The sequence below is a fragment of the Canis lupus genome, chromosome 34, assembly GCF_011100685.1.
Source record: "Canis lupus familiaris isolate Mischka breed German Shepherd chromosome 34, alternate assembly UU_Cfam_GSD_1.0, whole genome shotgun sequence".
In the NCBI taxonomy this organism is placed as follows: domain Eukaryota; kingdom Metazoa; phylum Chordata; class Mammalia; order Carnivora; family Canidae; genus Canis; species Canis lupus.
The window spans coordinates 18279998-18302312 of NC_049255.1; the positions used below are offsets into that span (position 1 = coordinate 18279998).

Here is a 22315-nt window from a genome sequence, read left to right on the forward strand (position 1 = left end):
CACATCAGGTTCCCTGCATGGAGTCTGCTTCTCCCTCTGTCTATGTCTCTGCCTCTCCTTCTCTGTGTCTCATGAATAAATAAATAAAATCTTTAAAACAATTTTAAATCTTAAGTTGCATTTATAATTTATAAAATTATAGCATCAGATTAAGGAATTTAGTAGTTCCACAATTATTTTTTCTTCATCAGAAATCATTTGGAGTATACTATTCAGTTCTAGGTATTATATTTTCAAAGGAAATTAATTTTGAAATTACCTGTATTATTTTTCTATTGCTGTCATAATTGAATTATCACAAATTTAGTGACCTAAAACAACAAAACAACAGGTTTTATTACCTTAAAGTTCTGAGGTCAGAAATCAACGCAGATCTCAATAGGCTAAAACCAAGGTATCATCAGGGCTCCATCCCTTTCTGGAGGCTCTAGAAGAGGGTCTTTTTTCCTTTTTTCAGCTTCTAGCGGCCCCCTCTGTCCCCCTTCAAAACCAGCAGAAGCAAGTCCAGTCTTCACATTGCTTCTCTCTGGCCACAGCTGGGAAAGACTCACTGCTTTTAAAGAATTTGTATAAGATTGGCCCCATCTGGATAATTTCCCCATCTCAAAGTCTTTAACCACATTGACGAAGTCCCCTTTGCCATGTAAAGTAACATATTCACACGTTCTGGTGATGAGAGAATGGACATTTTTTGTCGGGGACCATTGTTTTGCCTACCACAGTTCTTATTGCAGAGGATCAGCAGGATAGTGAAGGGGCTAATTGGATAGAGAAGCAGATTAAGAAGAATTGAAGATGATCCCCAAATATGTTGCCTAGGAGAGAATGAGATAATGTTTATAAAGTGATTAGTGCAGTAAGTGCATAATAAATGGTTTCTGCTTCAATGGCTAATGCTACAAATTACAGAAATATAGTAGCTCAGAAGGGAAAGAAGCTTAGGGACGTGGAAGGGGATGAAGCAGCATAACGTTTTATCTCGCAACGAACAGAATTTGGGACCCAGGTTCTCACTTTACTCTTAGGTAAGCAGGTGGTTTCGATGTCAGAAAAGAACTAAAGTTTAACAAGAACTCTAAGGCATTCCCCTGATTGAGAAAAGAGGGAGAATGGAGGTGGTGGGGACTATGGTAGAGAAGCAACTTTCTGGCCTCTTTTTGCCATGACTGCACAACATACAGATTCTGAGGAGGAGAGAAAACTTTTATTAAGGGGAGAAAGCATAGTTTTTGAAGCTGAGAAGACAACTATATTAGTCTCCTTGCCCCCCCCCCCCCCGAATGTATGGGAAAAAAAAGTCCTCTAAAACCAAGGCCCAGCCATCAGAGGTTATGAGATTTTTCAGGTTTTCTGTTATGATCTTTGCATTTGTCTCTTTAAACACATTGAACTTGACCTTTAAGAAGCTGCCAAGGAGGGGTGGTCAAGCAGTAGTTAAATTAACAGACCCTCCCACCTCGCTCCCGGGTGGCAGCTTCCAGGGCCCAGTAAATGTGTATCTGTGTGAACCTGATCCAGAAACAGCCAGGAAGGGAACAAAGTTTAGTCTGTGAGGAAATAGGCGGCTGCCGGTAGTTTCATGCTGTCGGTCCAGATTTCAGCTTGCTGTGCTGTAAGTAGTTTATTTTTTTAAATATATTCGAATATAAAAAGATTGTGGGAATAATTCCCACTGAAGATTAAATTAAGGTCCTGCTGGGTGCTAAATCTTGTGTAAGTAGACCCACTTGTTTCAGCATTTCACAGTTTTATTTTAAAAAAGGAAAAGGAAAACCGTGAAATTTTCAGCAAGTGTTCTGCTAAGACAGGTGCTGCTTGCATAAGATGGTTTTTAATGTCTTGTCTTTGGTTAAGTGAAGATGTTTACCGTCAGAAAATAAAAGTGAGCAAATATGTATCTGGTGCCCAGAGATTATTTGTAGGTAGTGCTTAGATTTCTCCCCCACGCTCTTTCCAGCGGCTTTTCCTTTAGTTTAGGTTCGTGTTACAAGTTTATGTTAGCAAATAGGTAATACTTTCAGACATAGGTTTTGTGGTTCAAAGAAATGAAGTGAATGAGAATAAAGTAGAACCAAATACAGTGTAGTAAACTGTTGAGAGCCTAGATTTAAGAGCAGCATAAAGTGTTTTCAAATAGGGACTCTGTGAAGTCAGTGGAAATGGCAAGCAGCTTTAGGAATTTCATGCAACTTTGGAGAAATCTGTTTTTAAGATTTTGACGTGTACTGATTTTTCACACTCAATTCCCAGTACAATAGGCTGTAAAATAAATTTCCTATATGAAATTGAAATTGTTACATCTCAGCTGTTGCAGTTCTGTGTTGAGATCAAGATTTCAGGAAGAGCACACATTATTACCCAAACACTGATTTTCTTGACTGCAGCTATGAGAATGTTAAGGTTGCATTTGGTGTTGGAGAAGTTATTTTCTACTTCTCTTTTGCCACGTGTATTTAAATAACAAAACAAAACAACAGCAACAAAAAACAACTCCTGGTTACAGGACAATTTTGTGACTTTGAATCTAGAAGCAAAGGTTGATGTCTTTAATATATATTAGTTATAAAGACTGGCTGCTAGCCAGTAGCCTTTCAAAGCATCGAGGGGTGCTGAGGACACAGATTGTTTATGTAGAAGTACACTGGGTTTCCCCTTTCCTCTACCTTCACCTCCGATCTCAGGGACAGTCTATTTCTCTAGCCTGCCTCACATTCCTGCAGCACCGAGCAGGAGCCCACATGATGGTGTTGGACCCCAACTGACCTTTGGTGGGCTAGAAGCCCAAGATACATTGCCCTAAGTGGATCCTAGGACTATAATGAAGTGAAACCTTTACTCACCCTTTAGCTTGCTGAATCTCGATGACTTCCTGAGCTAACTTCTCCCACTCAATAGCCTCTCCTGGGCCAGGTTACATATGGTTGTTGGTTTTTGGGGCACAAATTGCAGGAAAAGGGTCCTAGGAAGGGAGTCAGCATGGCAGGTGACACTATTACCAGGGAACCAGCAATTTCCTACTGTGATTTGAAATATTTTGGTCTTTGAACACCTGGAAGGCCATACAGATGTGTACTGGCTGAATCTTTAATCAAGACCCTTTCAATGGTTTTTCATTTGTTTTCCTATTTTTTAGATTTATTTTTAAATTTAAGTTCAGTTATCATATAGTGTATTACTAGTTTCAGAGGTAGAGCTGTGATTCATCAGTTGCATATAATACCCAGTGCTCATTACATCACGTGCCCTCCTTAATGCCCATCACCCAGTTTCCCCATCCTACCTTCCTCATTCTCCTCTAGCAACACCGTTTGTTTCTAATGGTATGGACTCCAAAGAGTCTCTTATGGTATGTTTTTTCTATTTTTAATTGTTACATTTTTATAGTTCGGATTCTATCCAAGCCTGAGGTCTGGGTGAAAGCCCCTTGGGCACTAGGAAAGGACACAAGGCCACAGATGAAACCTTGGTTCACTGCTCCCAGATGGAAGGGACTTGAGACTTCAAACAAACCCTGAGCCACACATGGTGCTCTCCTCATCCACAGGTGTCTCCTGACCCCTCCCAAAAGGGGAGCTGGGTGGGGAAGGCTGCTCCTTTGCTTTTCCTTTTTTTTTTTTTTTAATTCCAGTGTAGTTAACACAATGTTATATTAGCTTCAACTGTATATAATAGTGATTCAACAATTTCATACATTACTCACTCAGTGCTCATCAGGATAAGTGTAGTCTTAATTTCCTTCACCTGTTTCACCCCCTTCCTCTCTGATAACCATTTGTTTGTTCAGTATAGTTAAGAGTCTGTTTTAGTTTGTCTACTTTTTCTCTGTTCATTTGCTTTGTTTCTTAAATTCCACATAGGAGTGAAATCATATAGTATTTCTCTTTCTCTTACTGGCTTATTTTGCTTAGTATTGTACTCTCAAGATCCATCCATGTTGTTGTAGATGGTAAGATTTCATCCTTTTCTATGCATGAATAAAGTAATAATAATAATAATAAATAATCTTGTCCCAGTACCATACTGTTTTATTTACATATAAGTATATAAATTTATTAGTGTCTATAAATTTTTATATTTTTCTACGTTATATATTATTTACATAATATATATAAACATAGAGGTATGTCTATCCTTTCAAATTAGTGTTTTTATATTCTTTGGATAAATACCCAGTAGTGCAATTATCAGATCATATTCTATTTAATTTTTTGAGGAACCTCCATACTGTTTTCCACATGGCTGTACCGGTTTGCATTCCCACTGACAGTGCACAAGAGTTGCTTTTTCTCTACATCCTCACCAACTCTTGTTTGAGTTTTTGATTTTAGCCTTCTAACAGGTATGAGGTAGTATCTCATTGTGGTTTTGATTTGCATTTGATGAGTGATCTTCATTGTGTTTTCATGTGTCTGTTGGCCATCTGTAGGTCTCCTTTGGAGAAATTTCTGTTCATGTCTTCTGCCCATTTTTTAATTGAATTATTATTATTTTTTTTGGTGTTGAGTTGTAGAAGTTCATCATATATTTTGGATACTAACCCTTTATTGGATATGTAAGTTGCAAATATCTTCTCCCATTTAGTAGGTTATTTTTAGTTTTGTTGTTTTCTTTGCTGTACAGAAGATTTTTATTTTGATGTAGTCCCAACAGTTTATTTTTGCTTTTGTTTCCCTTGCCTCAGGAGACATATCTTGAAAGATGTTGTTATGGCTGAGGTCAGAGAAATTATTGCCTGGGCTCTCTTCTAGGGTTTTTATGGCTTCGGGTCTCACATTTAGGTCTTTGATCTATTTCAAGTTTATTTTTGTATATGGTATAAGAGAGTGGTCCACTTTTATTCTTTTGTATGTAGCTGTCCAGTTTTCCCAATACCATTTGTTGAAGACACTGTCTTTTTCCTATTGGATATTCTTTCCTGCTTTGTTGAAGATTAATTGACCGTATAATCATAAGTTTATTTCTGGGCTCTTTGTTCTGTTGCCAGTACCATACTTGTTTGATTACTACAGCTTTATAACATGACTTGAAGTCTGGAATTTTGATATCTCCAGTTTTATTTTTGAAGATTGCTTTGGATATTGGGGGTCTTTTGTGATTCCATACAAATTTTAGGATTATTTATTCTAGTTTTATGAAAAATGGTATTGGATGGAATGCATTAAATATGTAGATTGCTTTGGGTAGTATAGACATTTTAACAATATTTGTTTTTCCAATCCGTGAGTATGAAATGTCTTTCCATTTGTTTCATCAGTGTGTTGTAGTTTTCAGAGTACAGGTCTTTTATTTCTTTGGTTAAGCTTATTGCTAGTTATTTTATTATTTTTGGTACAATTGTAAATGGAATTGTTTTCTTAACTTCTCTTTCTGCTGCTTCATTATTGTATAGAAATGCAGTGGATTTCTGTACATTGATTTTGTATCCTGTGACCATACTGATTTCATTTATCAGTTCTAGTAGTTGTTGGAGTCTTTCAAGTTTCCTACATACATTATCATGTCATCTGCAAATAATGAAAATTTTATTTCTTCCTTACCAATTGAGATACGTTTTATTCCTTTTTCTTGTCAGATTGCTGTGGCTAGGACTTCTAGTACTATGTTGAATAAAAATGGTGAGAGTGGAAATCCTTGTCTTTTTCCTGACCTTAGGGGAAAATCTCTCAGTTTTTCCCCATCAAGGATGGTATAAGCCATGGGTTTTTCATATAGTGCCTTTGATATGTTGAGATATGTTCCCTCTAAACCTACTTTATCAAAGGTTTTTATCATGAATGGATGTTGTAGCTTGTCAAATGCTTCTTTTGCATCTATTGAAATGATCATATGGTTTTTATCCTTTCTCCTGTTGATGTGATGTATCATGTTGATTGATTTATGAATATTAAACCACCCTTGTATCCTGGGAAAAAATCCCACTTGATTATGGTGAATGACTTTTTTTAATGCATTGTTGGATTCAGGCTGCTAATATTTTGTTGAGGATTTTTGCATGTATGATCATCCCCGGCATGGGCCTGTAGTTCTCTTTTTGATGGTGTCTTTATTATCTGGTTTTGTATCAGGTTAATGTTGGCCTCATAAAATGAATTTGGAAACTTTCCTTCCTCTTCTATGTTTTGGAAGAGTTCGAGAAGAATAGGTATTAACTCTTCTTTAAGTGTTTGGTAGAATTTATCTGTGTAGCCATCTGGTCTTGGACTTTTGTTTGTTGGGTGTTTTTTGCTTACTGATTCAATTTCACTGCTGATAATTGGTCTCCAAATTTTCTATTTCTTTCTGTTTCAATTTTGGTAGATTATATCTTTCTAGGAATTCATCCATTTCTTCTAGGTTATAATTTGTTGCCATAAAAGTTTTTAAAATAATATTTTCTTACAATTGTATTTCTGTGGTGTCTGTTGTTATTTCTCCTCTTTCTGATTTTGTTTGAGTCTTCTCTGTCTCTCTTTCTCTGTCTCTCTCTCAGAGTCTGTCTAGAGGTTTATAAATTATATTGATCTTTTCAAAGAACCAGCTCCTGGTTTTATTGATCTGTTCTATTGTTTTTAGTTTCTATGTCATTTATTTTTGGTCTAATCTTTATTATTTCCTTCCTTTTGGATTTTGTTTGTTGTTCCTTTTCTAAGTCCTTTAGGTATAAGATGAGATTTTTCTTGCTTCTTGAAGTAAGCTTGTATTGCTATAAACTACCCTCTTAAAACTACTTTTGCTCATCCCAAAGATTTTGGACTGTTGTGTTTTCATTTTCATTTGTCTCCATGTAATTTTTTATTTATTCTTTGATTTCTTGGTTGACCCATTCATTGTTTAGTAGCATGTTATTTAATCTCCATATACTTGTGGCCTTTCCAGATTTTTTTCTTGCGGTTGATTTCTAGTTTTATAGTGTTGTGGTCAGAAAAATGCATGAGTGACTTCAATCTTTTTGAATTTGTTGAGACTTGTTTTATAGCCTAATATGTGATCTATTATGGAGAATGTTCCATGTGTACTTGAAAAATGTGTATTCTACTGTTTTGGGTTGGAATGTTCAGAATATATTTGTTAAATTTGTTTAGTCCAGTGTATCATTCAAAACTTTTTTCCTTGTTGATTTCTGTTTGGATGATCTGTCCATTGATGTAAGTGGGGTGTTAGAGCTCCCTACTATTATTTTATTGCTATTGATTAGTTCCTTTATGTTTGTTATTAACAGTTTTTATGTATTTGGGTGCTCCCACATTGTGTACATAAATGTTTACAATTGTTATTATTTTCTTTTTGGATTGTCCCTTTATGATTATATAGTGTCCTTCTTTGTCTCTTCTTACAGTCTTTTTTTATTCTATTTTGTTTAAGTATTGATATCCTGACTTTCTTTTCACATCCATTTGCTTGATAAATGTTTCCCCGTCCACTTACTTTCAATTCACATGTATCTGTAAGTCTGCAATAGGCAGTCTCTTGTAGGCAGGATTTGGATGGGTCTTATTTTTTAATCCATTTGCTCATCCTGTGTCTTTTGATTGGAACATTTAGTCCATTTACATTGAAAGTAATGACTTATAGGTATATATTTATTTTGATTTTATTACATTTTATGATTGTTTTCATAGTTCTTCTCTGTTCCTTCTCTTGCTCCCTTCTCTGATGACAAATTAGCTTTTAGTGATATACTTGGATTCTCTGCTCTTTATTCTTTGCATATCTTTACTGATTTGTGGTTACTATTATGTTTGTACATAACATCTTCTGCATATACCATGTTTTAGGTATCTAGTGTCATACTTTACATCTTTTTTGGTGAGTCACTTGACTGATTTTTACAGATACACTTATTTTTACTGCTTTTGTGCTTCTTGCTCCTCTTATTCTTACTTATGATCTTTCCTTTCCACTCAAAGAGTCCCCTTTAACATTTTTTGTAGGGCTTGTTTAATTTCATGACTTTCTTTAACTTTTGTTTGTCTGGGAAACTATTTCTCCTATTCTGAGTGATAGTTTTGCTGAATAGAGTATTCTTGGCTGCAGATTTTTTCCTTTCAGCACATTAAATATATCATTCCACTTTCTTCTGGCCTGCAGAGTTTCTGCTAATAGCCTTACAAGGTTTCCCTTTGATGTAACTGTCTTCTTTTCTCTTGCTGCTTTTAAAATTCTCTATCACTACTTTTTGCCACTTTAATTACTATGTGTCTTGGTGTGGACCTCTTTGGGTTGATATTGTTGGGGATCTCTGTGCCTCCTGGATCTGAATTTGTTTCCTTCCCTGGATTTGGCAAGTGTTCATCTATTATTTCTTCAAGTAAATTGTCTGCCCTCTTTATCTCTCTTCTTCCAGGATCTCTATAATGCAAATGTTATCATGCTTGATGGAATTGCTGAGTTCCCTAAATTTATTCTCATTTTGCATAACATTTTCTCTCACCTGCTCAGCTTTTCCATTACTCTTTCCTCCAGATTACTGATTCATTCTTCTACTTCCTTTAGTTTATTGCCTCTAATATATTTTTAATATTATTTATTGTGTTCTTCATCTCTGATTGGTTCCTTTTTGTCTCTTTGTTAATGGTCTCACTGATGTCCTCCACTTGTTTTTAAGTCCAGTTAGTATCTTTATGACCATTACTTTAAATTCTTTACCAGGCCTATTACTTATTCTGTTTCATTTAGTTCTTTTTTTGTGATTTTGTTTTGTTCTTTCATTGGGATATATTCCTCTGTCTTCTCCTTTTGTCTAACTCTCTATGTCTGTTTCTGTGTTTTAGGAAAGCCAGCTATGTCTCCTGCTCTTGAAAGTAGTAGCCTTATGAAGAAGGAATCCTGTAGTGGCCTGCAGTGCAATGTCCTCTGTTCACCAGAACATGGCACTTGAGGAGTGTCTCCTATGTGTGTTGTATGCTCCCTGCTCTTGTAGCTGAGCCACATTTTCCTTCTGTTCAGTCATCTTCAATGGTTCTCTTTGACTGTTGTGTGCAGGGTTTGATCCCTTTGTTATCAGTGGGCCAATTTGGGGCTGCCTTGGGCTTGAGTTTAGTCAGATGAGGCATTTGCCAGAGATGCAGTAGCACCAAACCGCAGGGCACTTTCCCTGTGTTATCCTTTGAAAAGCTTTCATTGGTGGAGGGGGCCTAAATTCAGACCATCTGCTATCTGCCCCAGCCTACTTGTGGGGCCACCATCTGACTCATTTGTGTGGTTATTTTTCCCTTTCCTCAGGGCAAGAGTCTCTTTGGAGTGATGCTGGCCCCTTTCAGGGCTGCTTGCACACTATCAAACTTGTAGTCCTGATTTGAATGGGCTCTAGCCAAAAGCTTATTGGAGGGGGCAGATACACAACATGCTCTATGGCAGGGCTACAGTGCCCACAAGGTTTGGACACAAGAAGAAGGGATGTCCCTCTGTTGCCAGGACCAGGGCTGGCTGTGCTGATCTGTAAAACACACAGGTGTGGGGCATGCAGTTTTAACAAGGTGTGTGCAGAGGGGGTCGGTGAGAGGGGACCCACTACTACTGTTGCCAGGACTGAGGCCCTGGAAAGTGCATGAGTCAGGAGACCTGGTGTTTGCAAGAGTTTGTTCGGGTCTTTTGGGGAGGGGACCTGGCAGTCACAGACTGAGGGAGGCTTGGCCAAAGAGAGGGACAGGTCTTTGTGTAAGCAAGCTAGGTAGCAATTGTCAGTATTGGTCTGGTTCCTGCAGGTGGCAATGTATTTATGCGGGGTGGGGCGGGTGAGGAAAGTGGCACCTGCATCTCCTTTGTTCCTGCGGGGGTCTCCCCGCAGTCCCTAACTCCAGGATAGGCTATAAAATGAGTAAATAACTCTTCCTGCCATATGCCTCTAGGTGTTTTTTACACTACTGCTTCTATGCTCCATCTCCTTGGGCTGTTTGTTGTGCGATCACTCTAAGGGCAGTAGCTCAGTTTCCTATTACTGTTCAAGCTCTCACAAAACTAAGATTTTTTAAAATTCCAGGCTGTAAGTCCTGCTGGTTGTAAGTATTCATGAAACTCTGTCCCTCTAGTTTTCAAAGCCAAATATTATGGGGATTCATCTTCCCCATGCGGGCTCCCCAGCGTCCTAGTCTATTCTCTCCCTTCTCTGAGTTTGCGAATCCCTGCCTCTGACAGGCAGTCCTACGGATCCCTTTAGCTTCCCGCTGTACCTCCACCCTTCCAACCCTCTTTGATGTGGCCTCTTCTTTCCATTTAGTTGTGGAGCTTATTCGGCCAGTCTTTGGGTCATTTTCTGGGTTATTTACACTGATGTGAGTGTGGTCTAGTTGTATCTGGATCTTCCTACTCTACTTTCTTCCCAGCCTTCTGGGCCCCTTTCAGATATTTTTAAAGACTTTCAATAGCTGCTTCTAACATCCAAATCCTTGCTCCTGCCCAACAAAGCCCACATGGTCTGCTTTCTGAGGGGGTCGGTGAGATCTGTTTCACATCATTGTCTACCACTGTTCTCTTCACACAGTTTGCTCCAGCTACATAAGTGTTTCTGTTGCTTCTGGAATACATCAAACTTTCTCATGCTGCAGGGTCTCTGCTGCCTGGAAAGCTCTTCCCCTCTATTGTTTCTTCCTTGGAATGCCTCCTTCTTCAGAGGGATCACCACCTGACTTCCACCACCTCACTCTTCCTTTACCTTGATTGACTTTTAGCAATAGCTACTTGGCACTATTTAACTCATTTTATTAAAAATATATATTTTTATAAATATATACACATATAAAAACTATATATGATATATATAGTTGAATATATATACTATTTATATTCAGAATTATATTGATGTGTGTGTATTTTTTAAATAAAATCCATCTATGTATCTAATCTTTCTCACTAGAATGTAAGTTCTATGAGGGAGCAAGAACTTTGTCTTGTTCAGTGCTATATTGGCAGTGTCCAAAATAGTACCTACTTGACATGTAGTAGGTATGTGGTAAATACTCATTTTGTGAATATATTCATATCAGTTGGTGCCATTAAAATTTATTTTTAAGAATGAGAGTGTTTAAAAAAGATTTTATTTATTCACGAGAGGCACAGAGAGAGGCAGAGACATAGGCAGAGGGAGAAGCAGACTCCCTGTGGGGAGCCTGATGTGGGACTCGATCCCAGGACCCTGGGATCATGACCTGAGCCAAAGGCAGATGCTCAATCACTGAGCCACCCAGGTACCCTGAGAATTGGAATTTTTATTTAATTTTTTGATTCACATGATTCCAAAACCAAAACATAGAGAAAAGTGTACTTTAAATAAAAAGGTTTATTTATTTATTTTAGAGAGAGTGTGTGCATGCACAGGGAGCAAGGGCAGAGAGAGAGACCATCTTAAGCAGACTCTACATTGAGCTTGGAGCCTGATGTGGGGTTTGATCTCGATCATAATCTGAGCTGAAACCAAGAGTTGGATGCTTAACCAATGTGTCATCCAGGCACCCCATAGAAAAGTTTTCATGGAAACGTCTTCCTACCCCAGCCAGTCCCCTATCCATTTAGTTCCTATTCAGGGCCCCAAACTACTGTTATTTTTATTCCATGTGTTCTTCCAGAGTTTCTCGGTGTATATGCAAGGAAATATAAAAGTATACACAGATTCTTACTTTTCTCTTTTTACTAATATTATTATACCTACTGTTCTTAATTTTTTAATTTGTAATATATGTTGACTCTCTTTCCATGTCGGTACTTGGAGAGTGTCCTCATATTTAAATAGCTACATAATATTCCACTTTATGGACATACTGTAACTTATTTAACCAGTCACCTAGTAATGGGCATTTAGGTTGTTTCCAGTATCTTCCTATTGTAAACAATGCTGAAATTCATAACCTGTGCATATCATTTTATACATGCATAGAGTTTATCTCTATGATTAAATTCAGAGAGTATAATCGCTGTGTCAATAGATGCCATAAATATTGCTTAGTTGCCTTCCATAGAAATTGTACCAATTTGTACTTCTCCAGCAGTGAATAAAAGTACTGTTTCCCATATCCTTGCCAACTGAGAGAGTTATCAGACTTTTGGACTTTTGCCAATCTGATAGGTTAAGAAATGGTTTCAGAATAGTTTTTTTTTTTTTTTAGAATTCATAATAAAATTTGAGTTAAAGTTTTTTAAGATAATCTTTATATTTCAAATTGTGATGAAAAACGTATAACATAAAATTCACTGTCTTAACCATTTTTAAGTGTTCAGTTCAATGGTATTACATAATATTAACGTTGTTGTGAAACCGATCTCCAGAACTTGTTCACCTTCCAGTCTGAAACTCTATACCCACTAAATAACAACTCCTCATTTCCTCCTCCCTCCAAACCTTGGCACCACCATTCTCTTTTCTGTTTCTATGAGTTTGACTGCTTTAGATACCTCATTTAAGTGGAATCACACAGTTTTTTCTTTTTGTGACTGGCTAATTTCACTTAGTGTAAAGTTCTCAAGTTTCACCTATGCCATAGCAAATGACAGGATTTCCTTCCCTTTTAAGACTGAGTAATATTTTATTATATACCACACTTTCTTTATCCATTCATCCATTGATAAACATTTGGATTGTTTCTACCTCTTGAGTGTTGTGAATAATGCTGCTATGACTATGAGTGTACAGATACCATTTTGAGGTCCTGCTTTCAATTCTTTTGGATATATACTTAGAAGTGAGGTTGTTGGATCACATGGTAATTCTATTTTTCAATTTTTTAGGAACTACTATACTGTTTTCCACAGTGGCTACACCATTTTAGAATTGTTTTGATGTGTATTTCTCTTATGAGTGGGGTTGAACATCTTTTCATTTTTAGAAGAAACCTGCCTTTTTCTTCTGTGAATTGTTTATATCCTTTGCCCTTGATTGGATTTTTTCCATATTATTAATTTGATAACATTTTTTGCTTTTGTGCCTCTCAGTTTTCTAAATTTATAAGCTAGTAGTCATTGGTACAGGTTTGGATAAGAGCCTGGGGTTGAATCTTGATTGCACAAGTTACTGAACATTTCTGAGTTTCAGTTTTTGTACCTGTAAATAGTAATAAAAATGAGTTGCTATAAAGATTAAATGAGATGATATATATTAAGTGGTTAATACAGAACCAGTATGATAAGGCAAGAAAAAGAAATAAAAGGCCAGAGTTCAGAAGAAAAGCAAAACTGTCATTATTTATATTTGATATGATTGTATATAAAGAAAACCCTGTAGAATCTCTAAAAAACTATTTGAACTAATTAATGAATATTGCAGGGTCACAGTCAATATAAAAATTGCATTAGAAATAATTAGAACACCTAAGACAATTAGAAAATAGATGAAACTGTCATCACTGAAAATATCAAATACATAGCAATAAGTCTTTAAAAAGGGCACAAGGACCTCTATACTGAACACTACAGAACATTTCTGAGAAAAAGAAGACTGAATTTAAAGCTCAATATAAATACCATGGGGGCACCTGGCTGGCTCAGTTGGGGGAATATGTGACTATTAATCTCCACGTCCTGAGTTCAAGCCCCCCTTTGGGCATAGAGCCTACTGTTAATCAATCAATCAATCAATCTTGAAAAAACACACACACACAAATCATGATCATGGGTTATCAAACTCAAATTTGTTAAGATGCCAGTTCTCCCTAAGTAAATTTATAGATCAGTGCAATTTCCATCAAAATTCCAGCAGGTGTTTTTGAAGAAATTGTCAAGCTGATTCTAAAGTGTATCTGGTAATGCAATGAATATTGAATAGCTAAAACAATCTTAAAAAGGAACAACAAGTTGGATGATTTATAGTATGTGATTTCAAATCTTAACTATAAAGCTATTAACTATTACCAACAATTAACTATTGTCCTGAGAGTAGATGAATGTATCAATGGAGCAGAATGGCATATCTAGAAATAGACCCACACACATAAGGTCAATTGAGTTTTGACCAGGGTGACAAGTCAATTGAATGGGAAAAGGAGTATTTTTTAAAAGATTTATTTATTATGTATTTATTTATTTATGTATTTATTTATTTTAGAGAGGGGCAGAGAATGGGGGGAGAGGCAGAAAGAGAGAGTGAGAAAGAATCTCGAGCAGATTCCCTGCTCAGTGTGGAGCCTGATACAGGGCCACATTTCACAACCCTGAGATCATGACCTAAACTGAAATCAAGAATCAGATGTTAAACCAACTGAGCTACCCAGGTGCCCCAGGGAAAGAATCATCTTAAATATGTTGCTGGATCAAATGGATTTTCTTATGGGAAAGAAAAGAACCATCACATCTTTATCTCTCCATACACAAAAATTAAATAGACATTGATCATAGATCTAAACATAAAACTCAGAACCAGAAAAAAAAAAAAACAACTCAGAACCAGAAAGGTGGGAAAAAATCTTTGCAATTTTGGGTATTCAAAGATTTCTTGAACACGGCACTGAAAGTACTAACCATAAAAGTAAACTTTAAAAAATTTTTTTAAATAAATTTTTTTAATAATTTTTTTTAATTTTTAAAATAAAATTAAATTAGTTTACATATTTACTTGCAAGACTTCTCAGGACCTTTAATATGTTAATGTTTCTAGTAAGAGGGTCCTGCAGCATTTCCCTAAATTTATTTTTTTAAGATTTTATTTATTTATTCATGAGACACAGGGGAAGAGAGAGAGAAAAACCAGGAAGAGAGAGAGAGAGAGAGAGAGAGAGAGAGAGAGGCAGAGACACAGGCAGAGGGAGAAGCAGGCTCCATGCAGGGAGCCTGACGTGGGATTCGATCCCAGGTCTCCAGGATCAGGCCCTGGGCTGAAGGCCTCGCTAAACTGCTGAGCCACCCAGGCTGCCCTTCCCTAAGTTTTTGACCACAGAATCCTTTTTTTCATTTGAAGCATTCATCTAAACTGCAGGAGTCAGTGTGCCAAAGAATATACTTGGGAGAGATTACTGCTTTGGTTCTCTCCTCAAAGCATACTATTTTTTGAGAGCAGTAATAAATTAATGATCGGTGTCACCATCTTTAGTATGAATTAATGTTATTGCATCTATTTCAACAACCAGAATAAAGAAAACCCTCTGCCAGGGATCCCTGGGTGGCGCAGCGGTTTAGCGCCTGCCTTTGGCCCAGGGCGCGATCCTGGAGACCCGGGATCGAATCCCATGTCAGGCTCCCGGTGCATGGAGCCTGCTTCTCCCTCTGCCTATGTCTCTGCCTCTCTCTCTCTCTCTCTGTGTGACTATCATAAATAAATGAAAAAAAAAAAAAAAAAGAAAACCCTCTGCCAAAAGAACTGTGACCACACTTTAGTCCACATTGGCTGGTCAGCCAGCCAACTGTTGGAATTACTGCTACTGGTAGGATTCTAGGTCAGTGTCACATTAGATCAGAATTTACCATACATAGTAAAAGCAATAAAGAGTGATCGAAGTGCAAAGCATTTTGCATTTTCCCTGTGCCTGCTCCATGTACTTGTTTGGTCTGCTCTGCCGGCTTCCTCACTGTCTGTCAAACTCTAGTTTGTTAACCCTCATCCAGATTACTCCTCCCAGTTCCAGATTGCTTGAAAGTCTTTTTTCCTATGGCATTTCTAGTCTCTGACTCATAGTTTACTGTCCTAATCAGATTCTTCTACCTGCTATTGCTGCCCATGAACTGATTTTCATGGAATATGGGTTGTCACATAAGAAGTAGGAGAAGAACCAGAAGAGAAGGTAAAAGGAAAACAAAGCCAAATGTCACCTAAACTAAAATCTGGCCCAAGCTTCTCCCTTGGGGAGAAAGGGCTGGGGAAAGGGCTCCCAAGAAGAAGCCAAAACGGTATGTCTGTCTGGGGAAAGGGCTCCCAAGAAGAAGCCAAAATGTTATGTAATGCCAGTAGAAATGTATAAAGAACAGAAAGTTTGAGGAAGTGTCCCTATAATATCTCTGGATTATGTTTTTAAATATGAACTACTGTAATAGACACTAGTCTGTTCTGAATGTGAAAAGCTAATAACTACCGAAATGTCGTCTGTGTCATCTGAATAGAGTTTACTAGAAAGACGAGACTAGAAGTTAAGTAGCTTTAATTTTATAGCTGCCACTAATTTGCTTTTTGATGATACATAAATATATTCTTTTAAAGAGAAAAATATGCTTTCTTCATTGCAGAATATATGTACATATATTTGTGTGAGTGTCTATTGTATATGTACACACACACCTACATACGTACAAACCAGGCTCTGTCACAGATACTTTTTCATGTGCTGTCTCATTTAATCATCTCTGTCCACGTCTCCACTTCCTCATCTGGAAAATGAGATGATAATATCTTAGTCCGCCTTCCTCACAGGACAACAAATGGAATGATAACCAGATAAACAAAATAGATCCCTTTGAGTATTGTTTTGGAATTTAAGGAATAAATCTTATCTTTGATATTGTTTGATATATACCAGTGTTTCCATAGCAAAATGGTGTCGATGGATCCTGGCTGGATACATTTCAAAATGTATTTGCAGTACAAACTTAGCAGAAACGATTTACACAAGATGTTTTATAGACATCAGAGACCATTATGGAACACCTGGAAAGTATGGAACAAGCTTTTTTGGACTTCTCAGTAAATGCAACACAAAGTAAACACAGCCCTCATAGTACTTTATGACACACCTCATCAAAGAAAAACAGGCAAGAGAGATACCTAGACAAATAGGTAGAGGCAGGTTAAGAGCATGGATGACAATAAAGAGAATTTTACATTAGAAATTGAAAACCATTTTTGAGTCTGTATTAAGATAGGATGAACAAAAGGATGAGGTACCACAGAAGACACCTGGGCTGTGGTGGTCAAATGGATGAAAGCTTATTTAACTCTACTGCTTATTAACCTGGACCTGGTTGCTCAAAGAAACTTTCTCTCTTTTCTACTAGCCTGACCCTTTATTATAGTCAGAATGGAAGATTTCAGAGCTACTGAACCCAGACTCTAGGCAGTCTTTCCATTGTCCTTATAGCTTTTAGAATTTAATAAGATGATGGAGGTGGGGAAGACAATGGCTGCCAATTATCTAGGAAACTACAAGCTTTTCTCACTAAAGTCCCCTTAGAATGAGGGGATCATACACCAATAAATTCATCAAAGGAAGACCATAAAAATTTACTAATTAAAAGTTGAGGGATACCTGACTGGCTCAGTCAGTGGAGCATTTGACTCTTGATCTCAGGATTATGAGTGTGAGTACCATGTTGGATATAGAGATTACTTAAAAATAAACTTAAGAAAAAGACTGCCTGTATAATCTATTATCCTGAAAATGATTAGACGATAAGGTCCATAGGAAGAGACATGAAAAACAAAATAGCTTACATGCTACTTTGAGAAAGTGTGAAAGATAAAATAACTTTTCCAGAACTTATTCTAATTGGAAAATTCAAGAATAAAGTGTTCAAACAATACACTTAAGAAATCATACAAGATACACATTAGTAGTATAGTAAATAACAAATTGGAAATCACCAACCTATAGTAGATGTTAATAGTGCTGGTTCACTGAATAAAGAAAAAGACACAAAACATGAAAATTTTATGATTGGGTGTAGAAATTACCCTCACTCAATAGCATGACCCTTATATCCATCGAATGAATTTTTCAATTTTTTTTTATATCTAGCATTTCTTTTTGATTGTTTTTTAATACTTTGATGCTCTTCTTTTCTACTAGATCCTTTAACAGAGGAAGTTATTGTAGCAGTTATAGGAGTTGAAAGCAGTTACATAAGTTAAAACTTGTAGAACTGTACACCATAAAAGTCAACTTTATTGCGTGTTAATTTACAAAAAGGATATGGCCTGTTCAAAGCAAAACTAATAACAACGTACAGTCGGTTAAGAGCATATAAAGAAGTAAAATGTATAACAACAAGAGTACAAAGGGTGGGAATGAGTAGTATAATATGAGGTAAACTGTAATATGTTAACATGATATAATGTAGCCTCAACAGTGGTTCTCAAAATGTGGTCAGTAGACCAGCAGCATCAGCATCACCCGGGAACTTGTTAGAGATGAAAATTCTCTTGGCTTTACCATAGACCTAACTTGAGTTAGAAACTCTGGGGTTTGGCACAGTAATCTCTCTGTGATTCTGATACATGCTAAAATTTAAGAATCAATGTTTTAGAACATTGGTTGGGAAGTATTTAATGTAAGGGGCCAGATAATAAATATTTTAGGTTTTCTGGGCCATAGGGTCTTCATGGCAACTAATTCTGCCTTTGTGGCACAAAAGCAGACACTTAGTACGTAAATGTATTCTAATAAGGTGTTACTTATAAAAACAGGTCCACTAGATTTTGCCCAAGTACTGTAGTTTGTTGACTTCTGCTTTTGAATATCTATTAACACATACAGTACATGCACACATACACATACAGAGATAACAGCTACAATGCCAAAAAAGAAGTAAAATGAAATATTTAAAATACAGATCATCCTGAGGCACCTGAGTGGCTTGGTCCATAAGCGTCTGCCTTCGGCTCAGGTCATGACCCTAGGTCCTGGGATTGTGCCCCACATTGGGCTCCCTCTTAAGTGGGAAGCCTTCTTCTCTCTGTCCCTCCCCCTCTGCTACTCCCCCTACTTGTACAATCTTGTGTACACACGCCTTCTCTCTCTCAAATGAATACAATCTTAAAAAAAATAAAATGCAGATTATCCTAACTTTGCAATGTTGGACCATAAAAATGATAAGGCAGGCTGAAATTATACAAAGCATTTTTTAAAAAAGATTTTATTTATTTATTTATGAGAGATGCCGAGAGAGAGAGAGAGAGAGAGAGAGAGAGAGAGGCAGAGACACAGGCAGAGGGAGAAGCAGGCTCCATGCTGGGAGCCTGATGTGGGACTTGATTCCCGGTTGTCCAGGATCACACCCCGGGCTGAAGGCAGTGCTAAACCGCTGAGCCCCCCGGGCTGCCCACAAAGCATTTTTAATATCAATGGGAAGAACTATGGTTGTTCTGTGACACCAAAAATTTTTTTGTCAAAACTTTTCATGGGGGAAGGGGAAGACGCTATTTATTTACCGGGAAGAACATTTAGAGTCCTAGAAATGTTCTGAATCTTGATTTGGCTGGTAATTACATGGATGTATAGAATTGTCAGCATTCATTAGATTGAATACTTGAGATCTGTGCATTTCATGTATGTAAATTATATCAACGAAAGATCTTTCTAAGTACAAATTAAGGGTCTGGAATAAAATATACACTTTACATTAGGTAACATCCTTATTGCAGATAAGATAAATTACGAGGAATAAGTATAAATTATTTAGGAAGGAAGATGAGGCAGAGGAACCATTTGCAACACTTGGGAAGAGGTATGGGAATGCATGAAGTTTGGGAAACATTGCTCTATGCGATGGAGAGCTATCAAAAGATTTTCAAGAGAGAATTGAAATCAGACTGTGTTTTAGAAAGATCACTACTGTAGGAACTGAAAGGGAAAGAGATTAGAGGCAGGGAGATAAGGAGGCTATTCTTACAGTTCAGGTGAGACATGAAAAATACCTCAGGTAAATGCTGGGAGAATTAAGAGTAGGGTATAAACTTGAATTTAATTTGAACGATCTGAAAATTTTGAGGGGTAATTTTTTTGAATCATTAGATATTTATAATTAGTTGGGTTTAGTGACTGACTAGATTTATTAAAATATTAGCAAATATCTGTGCTTTGGGCTGCCATGCCTGATCTTGTTTAACGTTTATAATAACCATATTGGTAGGTATTTTAACTTATCACTATCATCACTGTCCTTATCTCCATTTTACAGATAATGTCACATAAGTTGCCTAAGTGATGTGGCTTGAGAGTGGCATAGCTATGGTTTACAATATATGCTTTCTTGGTAATGAATTGTGGGAATTCTGAAAATTTATTTCCAAAATCGCTAACAAAATAAAAGAGAAAAATGATGGAAGGCTAACTTTGTGACCAAATTTAGAAAAGTCCAGCAAATTGTAAAATCAAAAGGAATACATAAGTAAAATCCTTGGGACCCACAATTTGCACCATATTTTCAAGGGAACAATTAAATAAAATTTCACATAAGTATATTCCTTTCTCTCCATATTAATTTTCCCCAAAAAATATTTAGTACCAAATATTAAATTAATTAGTATATACAAGAAAAAAACCATAAAATTAAAAATCCTATTGCAGTATCATTAAAAGGAATATTTTTTGCATAAAATATAGAAAAATGCTTGTCACAAGTAATGCTCAGAAATATTATAAACCAGAGATTAAATATTATATCCTATGAAAGCCTCTAAAGCACTGCTAAAAGAAAGCTACATTGCATTAAGTTCCTCAAAAAGAAAACAGATATTGGGGTGCCTAGGTGGCTCAGTTAAGTGTCAGCCTTTGGCTCAGGTCATGATCCTAGAGTTCTGGGATCGAGCTCCACATCAGGCTCCCTGCTGAACAGGGAGTCTGCTTCTCTCTCTCCCTCTGTACTTGTGTGCACGTGCTCTCTCTCTCTTTCTCTTTCTCTTTCTCTCGTGTATAAATAAAATTTTTTAAAAAAATTATGTGAGGTGAATGGATGTGTAAGTTGATTATGGTATTCATTTCACAAAATATATATCAAACCATCACATTGTGCACCTTAAATAAATATAATTTTTATTTGTCATTTGTACCTCAATAAAGCTGGAAAAAAGTTTATTTTTATTTTTTTATTTTTTAAAAGATTTTATTTATTTATTCATGAGAGACCCAGAGAGAGAGAGAGAGAGAGAGAGAGAGGCAGAAACACAGGAAGAGGTAGAAGCAGCTCTATGCAAGGAGCCCGAATCAAATCAAATCAAATCAAATCACATAGGATTTGATTCCGGGACTCCAGGATCATGCCCTGGGCCAAAGGCAGGCGCCAAACCACTGAGCCACCCAGGGATGCTCTGGAAAAAAGTTTTTTTGTTTTCTTTTTTTTAAGATTTTATTTATTCATGAGAGAGAGAGAGAGAGAGAGAGGCAGAGACACAGGCAGAGGGAGAAGCAGGCTCCATGTAGGGAGCCCTATGCGGGACTTGATCCTAGGACTCCAGGATCATACCCTGGGCCAAAGGTAGGGGCTAAACTGCTGAGCCACTCAGGGATCCCTGGAAAAAAGTTTTAAAAAGAAAAGTTGGCTATTTCATAACAAGGTATTTATTAGTATCATAAATGCTGTTTAAAAATATTTGATAGACTATAAAATATTTTTTCAGAATTTGTAAACAAGAACAAAGAAGGTTTCCTAATTTATTAAAATCACACATACACAAAACTTTAAGTTTTTCAAAGCATGGGAAAATGTTTGTTTTAATGTTAAGTTTAAAAAGCAAGATACAGGGATTCCCAGATGGCTTTGTCCTGGGATCGAGTCCCACATCAGGCTCCCTGCATGGAGCCTGCTTCTCCCTCTGCCCCCTCTCTCTCTCCCTTTCTCTCTCTCTCTCTATCTCTCATGAATAAATAAATAAAATCTTTAAAAATAAATAAATAAAAAGTAAGATACAAAACTCCATAACAACCACAGTCTTACCTAACTAATAAACATGCAATAAAAAAGACTGAAAGGTAATGTACAAAAACAATAACAAGGGTTTTTGTGGGAGACTACTTTTAATATTTTCTTTTCATTCTTAAGAACAGAAAAAGACCATTTTAAAAGAGTCTATATCAATCTCTTTGGGAAACTGTTTGGCATTATCTGGTAAAGCTGAACATGTACCTCATGCAACCCAGAAGCTAGTGACATTTACTGATCACCTATGTATCAGGCCTTTCCTGAGCACTTCATATGTATGTTGCATTGCAGTGGTGAGGGTGAACATCCTTGCCTTGTTCCAATCTCAGTGGAAAAGCATTTCATGTTTCATCATAAGCATGGTATTGTTGTTTTTTGTAGATACATTTTATTGGTTTGAAGAGGCTCTCTTCTGATCCTAGTTTTATGGGAATTTTTATTAATGAAAGGGTGTTGAATTTTGTAACACCCATTTGCTGTTGTATCTGTTGGGATGATTATGTCACTATTTTCTTTTATTCTCTTAGTGTTATAGTGTTATAGTGTTTGAGTTTTCTGACAGTAAGCCAGCTTTGCATTCTTATAATAAATGCCATTTCAGTCATATTGTGGTATATGTTTAAAAAATTCACTAGGTTCGTGGGCCCCCTGGGTGGCTCAGTCAGTTAAGGATCCGACTCTTGATCTCAGCTCAGGTCTTGATCTCAGGGTCGTGGATTCAAGCTCTGTGTTGGGCTCTGTGCTGGGCATGAGCACCTCCAGCTATATTAATGCCATTGGAATAATAAATTTG

The 22315-nt window shown here is 36.8% G+C and overlaps 1 protein-coding gene across 1 annotated transcript in view; it reads left to right on the forward strand.

Moving 5' to 3' along the window:
• Positions 1 to 1508: 1508 nt before the first annotated feature.
• The window catches only part of MAP3K13 (mitogen-activated protein kinase kinase kinase 13), a 142258-nt gene continuing 121451 nt past the window's right edge, over positions 1509 to 22315 (forward strand). The window contains exon 1 of the mRNA XM_038583611.1: positions 1509 to 1612. The gene's annotated coding sequence lies outside the window, so the exon portion shown is untranslated. The remainder of the gene's footprint in view (positions 1613 to 22315) is intronic.